The sequence below is a fragment of the Spea bombifrons genome, chromosome 12 (assembly GCF_027358695.1).
Source record: "Spea bombifrons isolate aSpeBom1 chromosome 12, aSpeBom1.2.pri, whole genome shotgun sequence".
NCBI classification, from domain to species: Eukaryota; Metazoa; Chordata; class Amphibia; order Anura; family Pelobatidae; genus Spea; species Spea bombifrons.
Genome location: NC_071098.1, coordinates 13,841,710 through 13,855,682, shown reverse-complemented (window position 1 = coordinate 13,855,682; position 13,973 = coordinate 13,841,710). Strand labels below are relative to the sequence as shown.

The 13,973-nt window shown below is 37.4% G+C and overlaps 1 long non-coding RNA gene across 1 annotated transcript; it reads right to left on the bottom strand.

Annotated features, from left to right (window-relative positions):
* Positions 1–11,193: 11,193 nt before the first annotated feature.
* Positions 11,194–13,585, bottom strand: LOC128469595 (uncharacterized). Its single transcript, XR_008345965.1, has 2 exons — positions 13,339–13,585; positions 11,194–11,359 (listed from the first exon to the last, which is right to left on the bottom strand). It is a non-coding gene; the product is annotated as an uncharacterized LOC128469595 (long non-coding RNA).
* Between the last annotated feature and the right edge of the window lie 388 nt (positions 13,586–13,973).

Here is a 13,973-nt window from a genome sequence, read left to right as displayed (position 1 = left end):
GATATGTCTCTGCACAATCACCACAGTGAGCTGATTCTTTATGGCAATGCTAGTGAAATCTGTTCCTCCATAGACTTTTGTTTAGCCGGAGTTTCTGTTTAATTAATAAGCCATTCTATTGTTTACACCGGGCAGTATGGAGTCGCGATGTTTGTCTAGTAGATTGGACTAAGTAAGATAGCGGAACTGGAACACATACAAGTGGCCAATATGCAGCTGTCTGACATTACATTATGTACAAAAAGATATGGCACTCCAAGTTATTCACTGGAAAATTGGCGTAATCGGGCGATCTTTCAGATGGACCGACACCTTTTTTTGGTGGGCCTACATTGTCCCTGAGAGGTGTTTGAATGCTGAGCACCAGGCTTATATGACATCGTCTACAAAGTAAACTCGTTATCAAAACAGGTAATTAGGTGTGGTATATAAAGCCTATCGCCACCCCACCTCACCCCCAGCTATTATTTGGGCTGTTTAGGCAGCAGTGCTTCTTGTGCCAGAGAAACCTCTTTATTTCTTGTCTTTTTTAGCATGCTCTGGCTAAAAATACAGCGCTACGGAATTTGATGGCGCTTTATAAAACAATAAATAACAATAATAATAATAATAACAATGTGTCAGAATAATTTAATGTTTCCATCTGTGGATATTCTATTCAGCCAAGATAGTTTTATTAATCATTTCAGCTGGGCTGAGCTCAATCATAATTTATCGTTGTTGTGGCATGCAAGTTATGTAAAATACATTTGACTGGTCAATGCTCAAAGCTATGTATAAAGTAGCAAGTAATTATAACGTGCCTGAGGGCCAGGGTGGACACCAGGTCCCCCTCTTCTTTTTTTGGTGACCACAGTTGCCAAAGGGATATGCAGCACTCGCCCCCCCCAGCCAGAAATCCTGCGGGGAGGCTGAGTCTTGTTAGGCCTTCCCCACACGGCTACCAAACTCCTCCATCAAAAAAAAAAAAAACAGGAACGTTTAGGGGACCCAACTGCATCAGGGCGATTCCTGTAATACAAAAATCTCAAAATGTGATAGAAAATACATTTATCAACAATAAAACTGAGATCCACAATCACACAATGCGCAAAAAACAATGCAATGGTGAAAAACTTTATTTAAAGTGGACACAGCTACCATATGCATTAAAGGGTATATGTGGCTGGTGTGCCCCTTTACAGTAAAGCGAGGAAGGCAGGGATGGCTCCCCTGTCTGCTAATATTGTACATCAAATACCAGGGAACGTTATACTGCTAGATTACATTACCATTTTATTAATTAAAGCATCTCACTCTGGGACACAAAACCTATCAACATCCATATTTCTGACTTTGTTTTATGTGCAAAAACATAGCGCCTATTCACAGGCATATCATGAATAGGCATGCGTGAAACGCGTTAGACATTTGCGGCTCCGGTTTGGGAGGTATACCACAGGGACCTCCTGCGTTGTGTCTGCAGAGATTAAAGGTAGCGAAATAAACCTGAACCTTGCAGTCCTTACTATGTTTATTTCTACTAGAGAATGCACTGGGAGCTTGTGAATGTACACGTGTGTAGGTCAAGGCCAACTGATGTCCCATCCGTGACCGATCTAATGCATCCTGATTAATACACATGACTCTACAGCTGGGTTATTGGGAAGACAGTTGTTCTGAAACTCGTTCACAACTTATAAAGGGCTCAATGACATGAGTTAGGTGTAGACTTCTCTTCCGAAAGTAAATCAGTTTGAAACCTGTTTAAATGAAATAGAAAGGCTCAAAGTGTTCTTAGTTTATGACAACATCTGAAAACAAACATCCATGATTTCTGGCCATGTGAAAAATGTGAATCAATAAATAATATGGTCCAGTAAATCATAGAAAATGAAGCTTTCCATTGCCAAAACAGAAAAAAGGAAATCAGTACAAAATGCTTCAAGCAGAATAGCAGTGGTGTCTTGGATCCCTTCCAGATCGTATAAACCAACTGGATTTATACTGCATGTCGCAGAGCAGTTGGGAGAAAAAAGACAAAATGGAATGGTAACGGATGCCAAATGGAAATCTTGTAACATTATAGCGCATTGATCACCAGGATTGGAAGGTATATATGAACACTGCATTGTATGCTTCAAAGAAGGAAGAACATTTCTAACACTTTAAAGAATAGAAAGAACTAAAATTGCTAACAAGCACACAAATGAACTAATGCCCAATCATAATATTCACAGAACATGGAACCTGTTTTTTGTTTTTTTTTTAAATAAGAGAAGACATCACCTCGCAGATAAGTCCAGGGGATTGTTAGGACTTCTCATTACCTGCTCTGGGAAGAACTTGTCACACAGTGAAAATAGTTTTGTAATACGTGCGTCATATTTATTGTCAGGACGATGAGTTGCAGACAATTCTTCATCTTACTGGAACTTAAAGGAACAAAACTATATATGTTGTAGTGTATTGTACAGCATGTACATTTGCGCAGGATTTCCTTCAATACTGGGTAATAAGAATTGGCTGCCTGCCATTCACAAAAATGTCCTACTGATCATGTGAAAGAAGACGCTAATTGTGGGCCTGGCAGAAATCAATTAGTGTAGAACCAACTTTGCATGTGCAACGTTCACAGTGGTCATCAAATAAATACAACACAACGTTCTAGGAAGTTATTTTTCAGTGTGTATGGTGACGACCTATCAGTGCCTGGTTTTGTATCACACGGCAATTAAGTGTTCCCAGTAAACAAAATGTGAATGAGCCAAATTTTACATAACCAAAGAATTATTCCAGTGATTGAGTATTCAGTAGTATCAAGAATAATGCTTCTAATGAGACATTTACTAATAAAAGTGTTCAATTTAGCAAAGTAGATGGGATTGCACCCTTAAGACATGCCAAGTGCCCCAAAATCGGAAATCCTCTGTATTTGCTTGTGTGATTATTAATGTATTAACCTGCAATATTATCCTGATTGACTGGAACACAAACGGTTCGCATATGCAATTAACCTTTCTGATGGAGAAAATACTTTCCATCTTCTTGAATTTTGACACACATACTAAATCCTCCCAAATCAATATACACCGGCATGTGTACAAAGGTGCGTGCAGTAATCATAGCAATAAATCACTAGAACTAATAACAGCTTATAACAGGTATTTAAAAGAGCCATGAGCTTCTGTATACAGCGAAGACTTCCTGAATGACTGTGTAAACATTTCACATATGTTTAGATCATTTAAATCATGCATCGACATGAGAGAACAACAGCTGCACGTAAAGATCAAAGGTCTACTGATTTTATCAAGATGATAAGTAGCCGCAATACGAATGAGGTTATTCTAACCAACTCATCTATAGTGGGGATACCTAATCCCCCATTCCCAGAAGAGAGTGACACTTTTACAAACCAGACTCTTTATTATTATGCAAGGATCAAACAATAATTCTTTAAGAATAACTGCCATAGGCTACTTTATCCTCCATCCTAATTCTTAAACCTATGGACAACGTGCGTAGACGCTACCATCTTTACGGCTGATAACGTTGGTTGCAAGTACTGTTCTCTTTCAGATGATCGTGAGGATAGGTTTATAGAAGAATTATAAACACTATAGTTACCATAAATAGTAATAAAGTTCGAAACTATAATACATTCTAGATTTAAGTGCCAACTGAAAACAAAAACACTCACTATACATATGTTTTTAAAAATAATGATCCTAAAAAGCGGGCTAATGTACTTACTGAACGGAGATAATTAAGGTCCCCTCGATTTTAAGTGAGATGTAGTTTTTTTTTAGACTAAATTATGTTTAAATTGGAAGTTTACGGTTCATATAATGATTGCACTTAGAATATTCCGTTTGGAACACCCTAATGGTTTGATACGAGACATTTCGAATAACCGAACACACCGTAGGTAATTTCATATTCCTGAAACTAGTCAGGATGGAGTCTAAGACCTTTGGTGGAGTGGCAGGAGCTAGATGTAGAATCTGTATTTCTCTACTATGTAAGTGTGAGTGTCTGTATAATGATGGGAGAAGCTTCAATGATAGAAATAATGATTTCCTTTGGTGTGGCCATAAGAGATGGAGGATTTAAACAATTTAAGATTAAGTAGGGCTTTTAAATTTGTCTCGATTAATGTCCAAGGATTAACTATGCCACAGAAGAGAGGCTTCTTATATGATATGTTAATAGATTTTTCAAAAGATCCTAGCAGAATCAAGTCTTTATGATGTATGAAGAGTCCAGCACCCTCAAGATGGGGGTTACATTTTCTTTTCTAAAGTTCATAAATCTTATTCTGGAATGGACTATTTTTTGTCTAATCTAAATAATTGAAAACGTAAAAAATTCTAATATTGATATTATGACCACTGCAACCCTTGCGACCTGTTGTTCCTCTCTCCTCATACCGTTTCAAAATAGTTTAGAAAGGGCCTTTCCGACCTGGACCACGCCACTCCCGATCGGAAGAGCCCTTTCTAAACTATTTTTTACTTATTTAGGAACGTATCGTCATAGTGAAACCGAGGCTGTCCAGAGATACAAGAGGTAAGAGCGGTGAGAGGTAAGCATCGGTGGGAGGGAGGTGGGATGTATGTATATGTGTAATTTTGTGTGCGTGAGCATGGATGTGTAATTTTGTGTGTGTGAGCATGGATGTGTAATTGTGTGTGACAGCATGGATGTGTAGGTGTGTGTGTGAGCATGAATGTATAGGTGTGTGTGAGTATGAATGTGTAGGTGTGCGTGAGTGAACATGCATGTGTAGGTGTGTGTGTGTGTGTTTGTGTGAGCATGTATGTGTAAGTGGGTGAAATGGAGTGTATGTTAGAATGAATATGTTCATGTGTGTTAGTGAGTGTGTGTCATTTGTATACGTGTGTTTACATATGTGTGCCAGAGTATATGTTGGAAAGGGGGGGCAAGTGGCAAAGAAGGTGCAGACAAGTTGTTTGGAGGAAATGATGGCACAGCCCAACTCTGAAGTTGGGGGCCATGGGGCAATTTTCGCACCAGGGCCCTGTGCTTTCTAGTTACGCCCCTGACCCCAAGTATAAGAAGCAAACACAATGGAAGCGAAATGAGAATATTTTGATATCTGAAAAAATAAATATACCGTATTTGCTCGATTATAAGACGACCCTGATTATAAGACGACCCCCCAAATCTTAATATTAATTTAGGAAAAAAAGAAAAAGCCTGAATATAAGACCACCCTATAGGAAAAAAGTTTTACCAGTAAATGTTAATTCATTTAAACACTTTTTTTAATAAAAGCTATGCTTGAGAAAAATATTTTGGTTATATTTCCTTCTATTTTCCAACCTGCCCCCCAGTTACGCACATCTGCCCCAGAAGTGCCTTATACCCCCTATATGCCACTGTGCCCCATGATATGCCTTTTAACCCTCTAAATGCCACAGTGCCCTATGATATGCCTTTTAACCCTATATGCCACTGTGCCCCATGATATGCCTTTTAACCCTATATGCCACTCTGGCACTTAGAGGGTTAAAAGGCATATTATGGGGAAGAGTGGCATATAGGGAGGTTTAAGGCATTTCAGGAGGCAGAGTGGCATTAAAGGGGTTAAAAGGCATTTCACAGAGCACTCTGCCTCCAGAAATGCCTTACACCCCCCATTTAACACTCCCTCTCCCTCCTCCAAACTTACCGGAGCTTCTGAGTTGGGGGGGCGCATAACACAGGAGGGTCCAGGTCCCCTGCATCTGAGCCCCAGGTGCTTAGTCCGGGCAGCATGTAGAGCTCCACGCGAATCGCGTAGAGCTCTACACGCTGCCCGGACTAAGCACCGGGGACTCAGAAGCACCGGTAAGTTGGAGGGGGCATAACACAGGAGGATGCAGGTCCCCTGCATCCTCCTGTGTTATGCCCCCCCCCCTCCAGCTTACCGGTGCTTCTGAGTCCCCAGTGCTTAGTCCGGGCAGCGTGTAGAGCTCTACGCGATTGTATCGTGTAGAGCTCTACGCGATTGTATCGTGTAGAGCTCTACGCGATTATATCGCGTAGAGCTCTACACGCAGCCCGGACTAAGCACCGGGGACTCAGATGCACCGGTAAGTTGGGTCGGGGGTTAACACAGGAGGATGCAGGTCCCCTGCATCCTCCTGTGTTATGCCCCCCCCCTCCAGCTTACCGGTGCTTCTGAGTCCCCAGTGCTTAGTCCGGGCAGCGTGTAGAGCTCTACGCGATTGTATCGTGTAGAGCTCTACGCGATTGTATCGTGTAGAGCTCTACGCGATTGTATCGCGTTGAGCTCTACACGCAGCCCGGACTAAGCACCGGGGACTCAGAAGCACCGGTAAGTTGGGGGGGGGGGTTAACACAGGAGGATCCAGGTCCTCTGCATCGCTGCGGGGGATCTGGATCTCAGTCTCATAATCAGACCTATTTGAGGTCTGATTATAAGACGACCCTGATTTTAAGACGAGGGGTATTTTTCAGAGCAAATACGGTATATATATATATATATATATATATATATGACAAATTGAATTTCTTAAGATAAATTACAATAACTCTCGATCCAAGTTCTATGGCATGCCCTTAAATGCTTTATTAGAGGCATTATCATCTTTGGGCTGAAATGAAAAAAGTAGGTTAAAGATTTGGCAGACCTATGATAATAAACATTATACTGTGACCTTAATAACAGCAAATAATTAAAGATATAAAATTAGAAGAGAAATTAAATAATGGAATTTTAGCATTAAATCAACAGTGGTATCTCATTGATAGCAAAACAGGAAAGTTTTTACAAAGATGATCAAGATAATAATAGTAGAAGACATGTTTCAGTTATCTCCATCATCTACTGGGAATTGTGAGGTTATAGACAATCTCTAGTGTCGGAGTCTAAGATGGTGAGCAGGAAATATTGAAACCTATATTAAGGGGTCATGAGGAATTAAGGAAGATTTCAATAGAATAAGTCTGCTAACATATGTGGAGCTTGTGCCCATGTTAATATTGAAGAGCATGGTACTGACTATAACCATGTGCTCACCCAAAAGCCATAATCAATTAAAACCCATAGAATTCAACTGAATATCAACCTGTTACATAGTCTAAATCCCAATCAATTAGATGGATCTAGGGAATTCGGCATGATAGAAACACTATATAGAGCATGGGTAGGTGGGCCATAGGATAGATAGGGGGGCATATATATTTTTAAAAACTATATAGAATTTAAAATTAACTATTATTTTCACAGAGATAAATGTATTTCTGCTAAATACAAATTATCACATACTCTGAAATGTGATGAACAAAACACAAGTAATACATTCTAGCCCTCAGTTTACTAAAAGAGTTGAAGATTGGTTATGGCTACATGAAGTGCATTCAACAGCGGTAACATAGTTATTGACAGTGCTACTAAGTATAGGGGGGGGGTTGGTATTCGGTCAAGAAAAAAATATGTAAATAGCGTTTGTTGGCCCATTGAGCATGGATGCAATTGCCCCTTGGGCTGGTCCATTTTTTCCAAACAGGGCTGCTCAGAGTCTGCTCAGTGGGGGCACATAATGCAATTATGTGGCCTTGTGGTAGTCCCATAGTAGTACCGGAACCCCTTTATCGAAGCAGAAATTCATACAAGACAACTACAAACGTTACAAATACATTTAAAATCCAACATATTGTGATAATTTCTTTAACAGTTTCATTTATGTACATATGTACAGTAGTAATTTAATATAGTGAATGTAAAAAATAATATATACATTTAAATATGAAAATGTTCATTTTCATAAATTCTTAAATAAGTATATTGATAACTGCAAAAAAAACTACATCTAAATAAGTAATGGAAAAATCATTAAGGCAAAGAAATCATTGAATATCTTAACTTAATATTATAATCCCCATTGAAAGTAGTGATGCCTAGTGCCGGAAAGATAGGTATACCAATCTTCAGAAGTAGTTTGGTTGGGTAGTTTGGATTTAATTAACATTAAAAAATTAAAAGAATGTGCCAGCATTTCAAGGGTTATTTTTAACCACATTTTTTAGAATCTTCTTTTACACCATTAGCTTAATCTCCATTGGCCATCTTGTAATTTACATAGATACATTAGTATCAAGTTGTGAAATTGTGATGTTATGTGACAGTATATTTTTGTAGCAACCCTGCTAGAAAACAATTAAGAGTCTCAGCATATAAAGGAGGAAAAAGTCAATAAAAAAAGATTCTGACAGTAAAATAAAGTTTTAAAAATACCCCCTGCAATGCTGAGACATTTCATAAAGAAATTAAATTAAGCAATAAAAATTGGTTTAATATTATTATTGTTATGTCAATCATCATGAAACGAACTAGAACATAAAACATTGAGTTTAAACCTGTTTTATCTTCTCGAAAATCTATCATTTTACAGATGTTCCTATTAACTTTTTTAAGCGATCTTTGTCTAGATTCTACCAATGAGATTTTTATTTTAGACAGGCAATTGAATGGCAAACCATTTGCTGCTCACCCCCTTTAAAAAAACAATTTAACCAACGTCCAACAAACAGAGCATTTGTTTGCTTACACTGATCAAAACACATTGACTTGTGTAGCATGTAAACTGCTCCGTCAGTATGAATAACTCAGAAAAATCTGCATAAAAATGTTTTTTTTGCTTTATTTTAATGATCTCATTATATGGGCTGCATGCCTCTAATGATGAGCTGTTCATAGAATCATTGAATTTGGCCACAGAAAAGTCTGTCAATTTCTTGATGTAAAGACTCAAACCTTAACCAGTCCTTGGTCTTGTCTTAGAGTCAGGAAAGCTTTATGCATATTTAAATTCCCTCACTGTATTAGCCTCTACCACTTCTGATGGAAGGCTGTTCCATTTATCTACCACCCTAACAATAAAAAAAACTTTCTTATCCCACTACAATAAGTTAGATATCTTAATCTATTCGTGCAGAACTCATTAATCATAATATTTGTTTAATGTTGATTTATCCCCCAGTATGACTGAAACAGTGCTTATGGGGCACTTTATGTTTTATTCTTCGCTAAATTCTTTCATTGAAGGACGCAATTCGATTGCTTAACAGTAGGTGGCGCCCAAACTTTAGCGAAATACCAATTAACAGTTCTCTGAATGACACCCTAATCCTGTTTAGACATGAACACCCTTGATAATTTAAATAGGAAAAAACTGTGTTCTGTAATGTTTATAAAACAAAAAAAGTAACTGAATTTACGGAGATCCCGTGCTATCATAATGATACTATTGTATAAGTAACATCAGTAAAAATGAAACTTGATCACTTTCTGAGCCTTATTAACCCAACAGATTTCTGTGGATTAACCTTCTTAATGCATGTGCCTCTGCATATTGTGTTATATGTCAATGATATAGCAAGGGGCAACAAATCAGACAAAAAAAAGATAACAGAACTTATTTGTTTTTTTTAAATCTAGTGTTATTAAGCTGTGTGGAGTAATTTGTATATGTACTATAAAGAGTTAAGTATCTTGAAGTAGTGCAGAATCTTTGTAAAACCTTAAAAATTTGAAACTAGAATAGGAATTGGTTTAAATTATGGAATACACTCTAAAATGATATGTACATATATATATATATATATATATATATATATATATATATATATGTATATATATATATATATATATATATATGTATATATACACACACACACAAATAAACGTGGAGTAGTAACTGACTACACTGATTTTACTATTTTTTACATTAAATACGCATGTTTCAAACAATTCCATACACTTTATGTAATGTTTATTAGTGGAACAGACATCATAGCATTACAGGTTAAAATAATCCATCAGATAAGAGCCATAGGATTGTCTCCAGTGTTACAAGAGCCTGGGCACCTCCTCTCTGCTGATACGTACTCATTACCTGTGATCATGTAACATGGGGGCTCAGTACTGACTAATAATCCCAATGTACCTACTCCAGGATCTTTACATAGTATATAACACACAGGAACCAAGCCAAAATGACTCAGTATATTCACCTATAAACCTGTATGTAAACATGATATAAACGCTGAAGTACTGCTGACAATGCCATGTTGTCCCGAGACATTTATTTATTGTTGATGTTATTATTAATAATAATAATAATAATGATAAAACAAAACAATTACCTAAACTAAACTATTATTGTATATAAAATACAAGAATTGCGTATTTAATATGGATACATGTTATCTAGCATAACAATCACATTTATGGAGAGAATATATATATATATATATAATATTTTATGTATAGGTATATATTACTTTTCTGAATGAATGGACTATTGACAACATGGTATCTTTAATATCAAGAACACTAAGTAACCACCAGATTAACACATAAGGGCAATGTCATTGTTTTTTTAAAAGCAGTTCAGGGATTTTAAAAAAAAACACTTTAAACATTTCCTTACCGTTTCTTTAATATTTATTGCAACGAAAATAATGTAAATTGTACTTGTTTAACCAGTAGGGCTTACTGTAAATCCAATGTAAAGTGCTGCAGTGCTGGACACACAGGGCTCTGGCCTATTTCCCTGATGCAATAAGATACAGAGCACTGTCTGCTAAAGTGCCACGCCCCCTGCATGGCAAATCCCAACCATGTCTGCCCCAAAAATTGCCAAAATAACCCCTATGGAACCCCAAAAATATTTCCTCCTACCCCAACACCTTAAGAATTGCTAGATGTAACAATATTACAGGTCGCTGGTACTGCAGAATATGCAGATTCCCTAATACTTAGAATATTAACAAGTGTGCTGCTAATTTGGGGGAGAGCTGCAAAAAAAATTAAAAATCTAGGGTAAAATAGGGCAGTGGGAGGGATTGACATCAAATCTTATTCCCAAAGACCCTCAGTTAGATGTGGAAGTGCTTTGTTTCAAAAAAAGATCTGTCTTTTTGTTAAGCCTTTGAATATTCAAATTGAAACTATCGCGCAATCATTGATTGTCAAATCATTGGTTTCTAGAGTTTTTAAATAGATGGCATAGTGGGGAAAATTTTCAATCATATATCTGTAGGTATAATACAATTGTATTGTATATCTTCAGTCTGAATTTCAGTAAAGTTACTTGCTTTATTTCATGAACTTTGAAGAAATTACACTCTTAAGTCTTATTTCTATCTGTAGAAGAAGTTCTCTACCTGATTAACAAAGAAGCATCAGTGGGTTCTTTATTTTTATTTTTTTTAAAAAGATTATTCTTTCCAAATGTCTGGTAAGTTGATTCCGATTTTTCTTGATTTTTTTTTTTCATATTCTTGCTTATGTATTTATTTTATATCTTTTGCACTTTTTTTTTTTCTTTCTTCAATTACTTTCCTTAAAGAGAGAAAGAGAAAGATCATGAATCATATATCATAATACACTTTGCTTTTTAAATATCCCATTGCTATAAATAATGTATTGTATACGTTTAATTAACTTTATTGTATTTGTGTATGTTGTGCGTTATATGATGTTTTAATTCAGTTATATGAGGCTTTATGCATATTAGGTTTACTGACTTAATGCAGTGCTATTTATTCAGCAATCCATGCTAACTAAATGCAGGTCTTTCTGTATAGATTAACATATTGTAATTTCTACATGATGGACATATTGATATTAATACTTTATTATAATATATCTATTTTTAGAACGATTAACGATAGAATTATTATTTTTTCTTTAATAAGAGATTTAAACATCACTGGAATTATTATAATCCCTGTTGGATAGTGAGGATAGTGGGATCATTGGAATGCAGATAACAAATCATGTGAATTTTAGTGACATCCAAGTGAATTTAAACATGGACAAAAAAAGATTAGAAACAAGCATTTTAGAGATCCCCCCCATCTTCGGCCGTTTAAACTGGGCGTTTCTCTTTTCGCCCGTGGCTAGGACAAGCGAGGTTTTTTCCCTCCTCCTTCCTCCCCATATATGAAGCCCCAGCGGGTCACTTTTAAAGCCCTTGTAGCCGGGCAGTGGTGGCTGGTGCCTACGGGGCGGCTTTGCCCTTCACTCCCGCACTACGATCGGAATACGGTCGTTAAACCCCTGGGTTTGCTGGGTTGCAATACTGCTTCGCGCCAGCAGATGTCGCCATTTAAGGATTTAATTCGTTTTTCTATCCGCTTATAGAGTTTGAAACTTCGGACGGAGTGTCTGCCCGAAGTTGCAAACTCTATAAGCGGATAGAAAAGCGAATTTAACCCTTAAACCGTACCCGACTGGTGACATCTTGCCCCTGCACACCTGAAGCCCAAACTACCCTATCTTTGAGACCCCACTAAAACGTATCTAATGAGGTTTATGTTACAATGTGCTCTTGTTTGTAGCAGTGTTGCTCATTTAACACCACTGATTAGTATTTTTTATTTATTAATTGCCCTACTTACCTTTTGCCTTTGTAACTCCAGATTGCAATTCCAAACAACATCACTTTTATATAAACGTTTTATTGAGCAATTTCGAAGTATGTATAGCAACTTAACGGAGTCTTAATTAACCCTTTAAATTGAATCAAAATTATACACCCTCGCCCTTTTATAACAATGACTACACATTTTAATATGCACTTCTCACCATAGAAACGTGGAATCCCGGTAACCTTTAAATAATTATACTTTTTCAATCAAATCAATCAATTCAGTAAATGTTAACAGGTACAAAGAGTTCATACAGAGCCGTGTACTGCAATAATGTTGCCCCAGTAAAATGAATTATATAGTGACTAGTGACACTTAAATTATAAAGACTCCGTATTACTTAAAGTAGGATTTGACATTAAAGGAAGGGGTTAACTCGGTTGGTTATTCATGAGCGCAACTTTCTGAGCCACAAAGCACTGTATGTACTAAACTGTGCAAACACATGTAGGTGCAGGACTCATACAGTATATGACAGGGGCAAGAATAGCCTGCATGACGTTATTCTGTGCCCTAATTATAAAAACGCAATCTCTTTTAAACCGTTCTTTGTCTAGCAATGCAAAATTGACTATTTTGGCAGTGACAGGGTTACAACAAGAGCCAGGTGGTTAGGTCATCTTTCCTTAGAAATGCAATATGCACCCCTGTGGTAGAGAGTGGGTTAAATGAAAACTGCTCTCTGTAAGGGATGTGCATAGGGTTTAGACGCTTTGGTGGTGAATGGGTTAAAGCGAGCCGCTTTATGGAGCTGTCTGGGTACAGCACTCTATAGGGAGCCGGTGCAGGTTATCTACCTGTTTGCTTTCACTCCCACAGACACGTGGAGTGGGAGCCATGAAGAGTACAGAAAAGCAGCTTTCCTCTCCCCTATACACAACTACTTACTTCTCAGACGCCTTAACCCAGAGAAGCTCAAGTCTTCAGACCTGGTGAAGGGCTATGTTCGGGGCACAGGCTGTGGGGTTGTTAGAGGAGGCAGGTGGCAGCCAGCTATCCAATGCAGGGGAACTGGGAAGGGTGTATTTTTCCCTTCCTTTGTCGTAAAATTCTTCAGGTTTAAGCAAGGAGTTTACGTCTCCCTGTGCAGACTCACCGCGCCTGGGCAGGAGTAAGAGCTATTTCCCCAGAATAGCATGGAAAACAGATTTATTTTAATATAACTGGTAGCTTTTATTACTGCTCTTATTTTCTTGTTTACACATAACAGACCCTTTGGTGTATTACTGCTGCAGTTGATATAGGGGCAGGAGCTGTGCTTTGACAGTCTATAATAAGGACAATTAACCCCTTTATTAATCGGTGTTACAGACCCTCCAGCACTTAAATGGTTTTATGCACATGGCAAGATTTTGCTGTCCCAGGCTAAAATTGCCAGTTTACCCATAATGATTTACCTGACTCTAAAGTATATCCTGGCATAGTATTTAAAAAAGTAACATTGTATCTATAAGTGATACTAATTTCACGTTTGTTTGTGGACCAAATAATAACTTGTTACTGTAGATCCATAAGCAAATAAT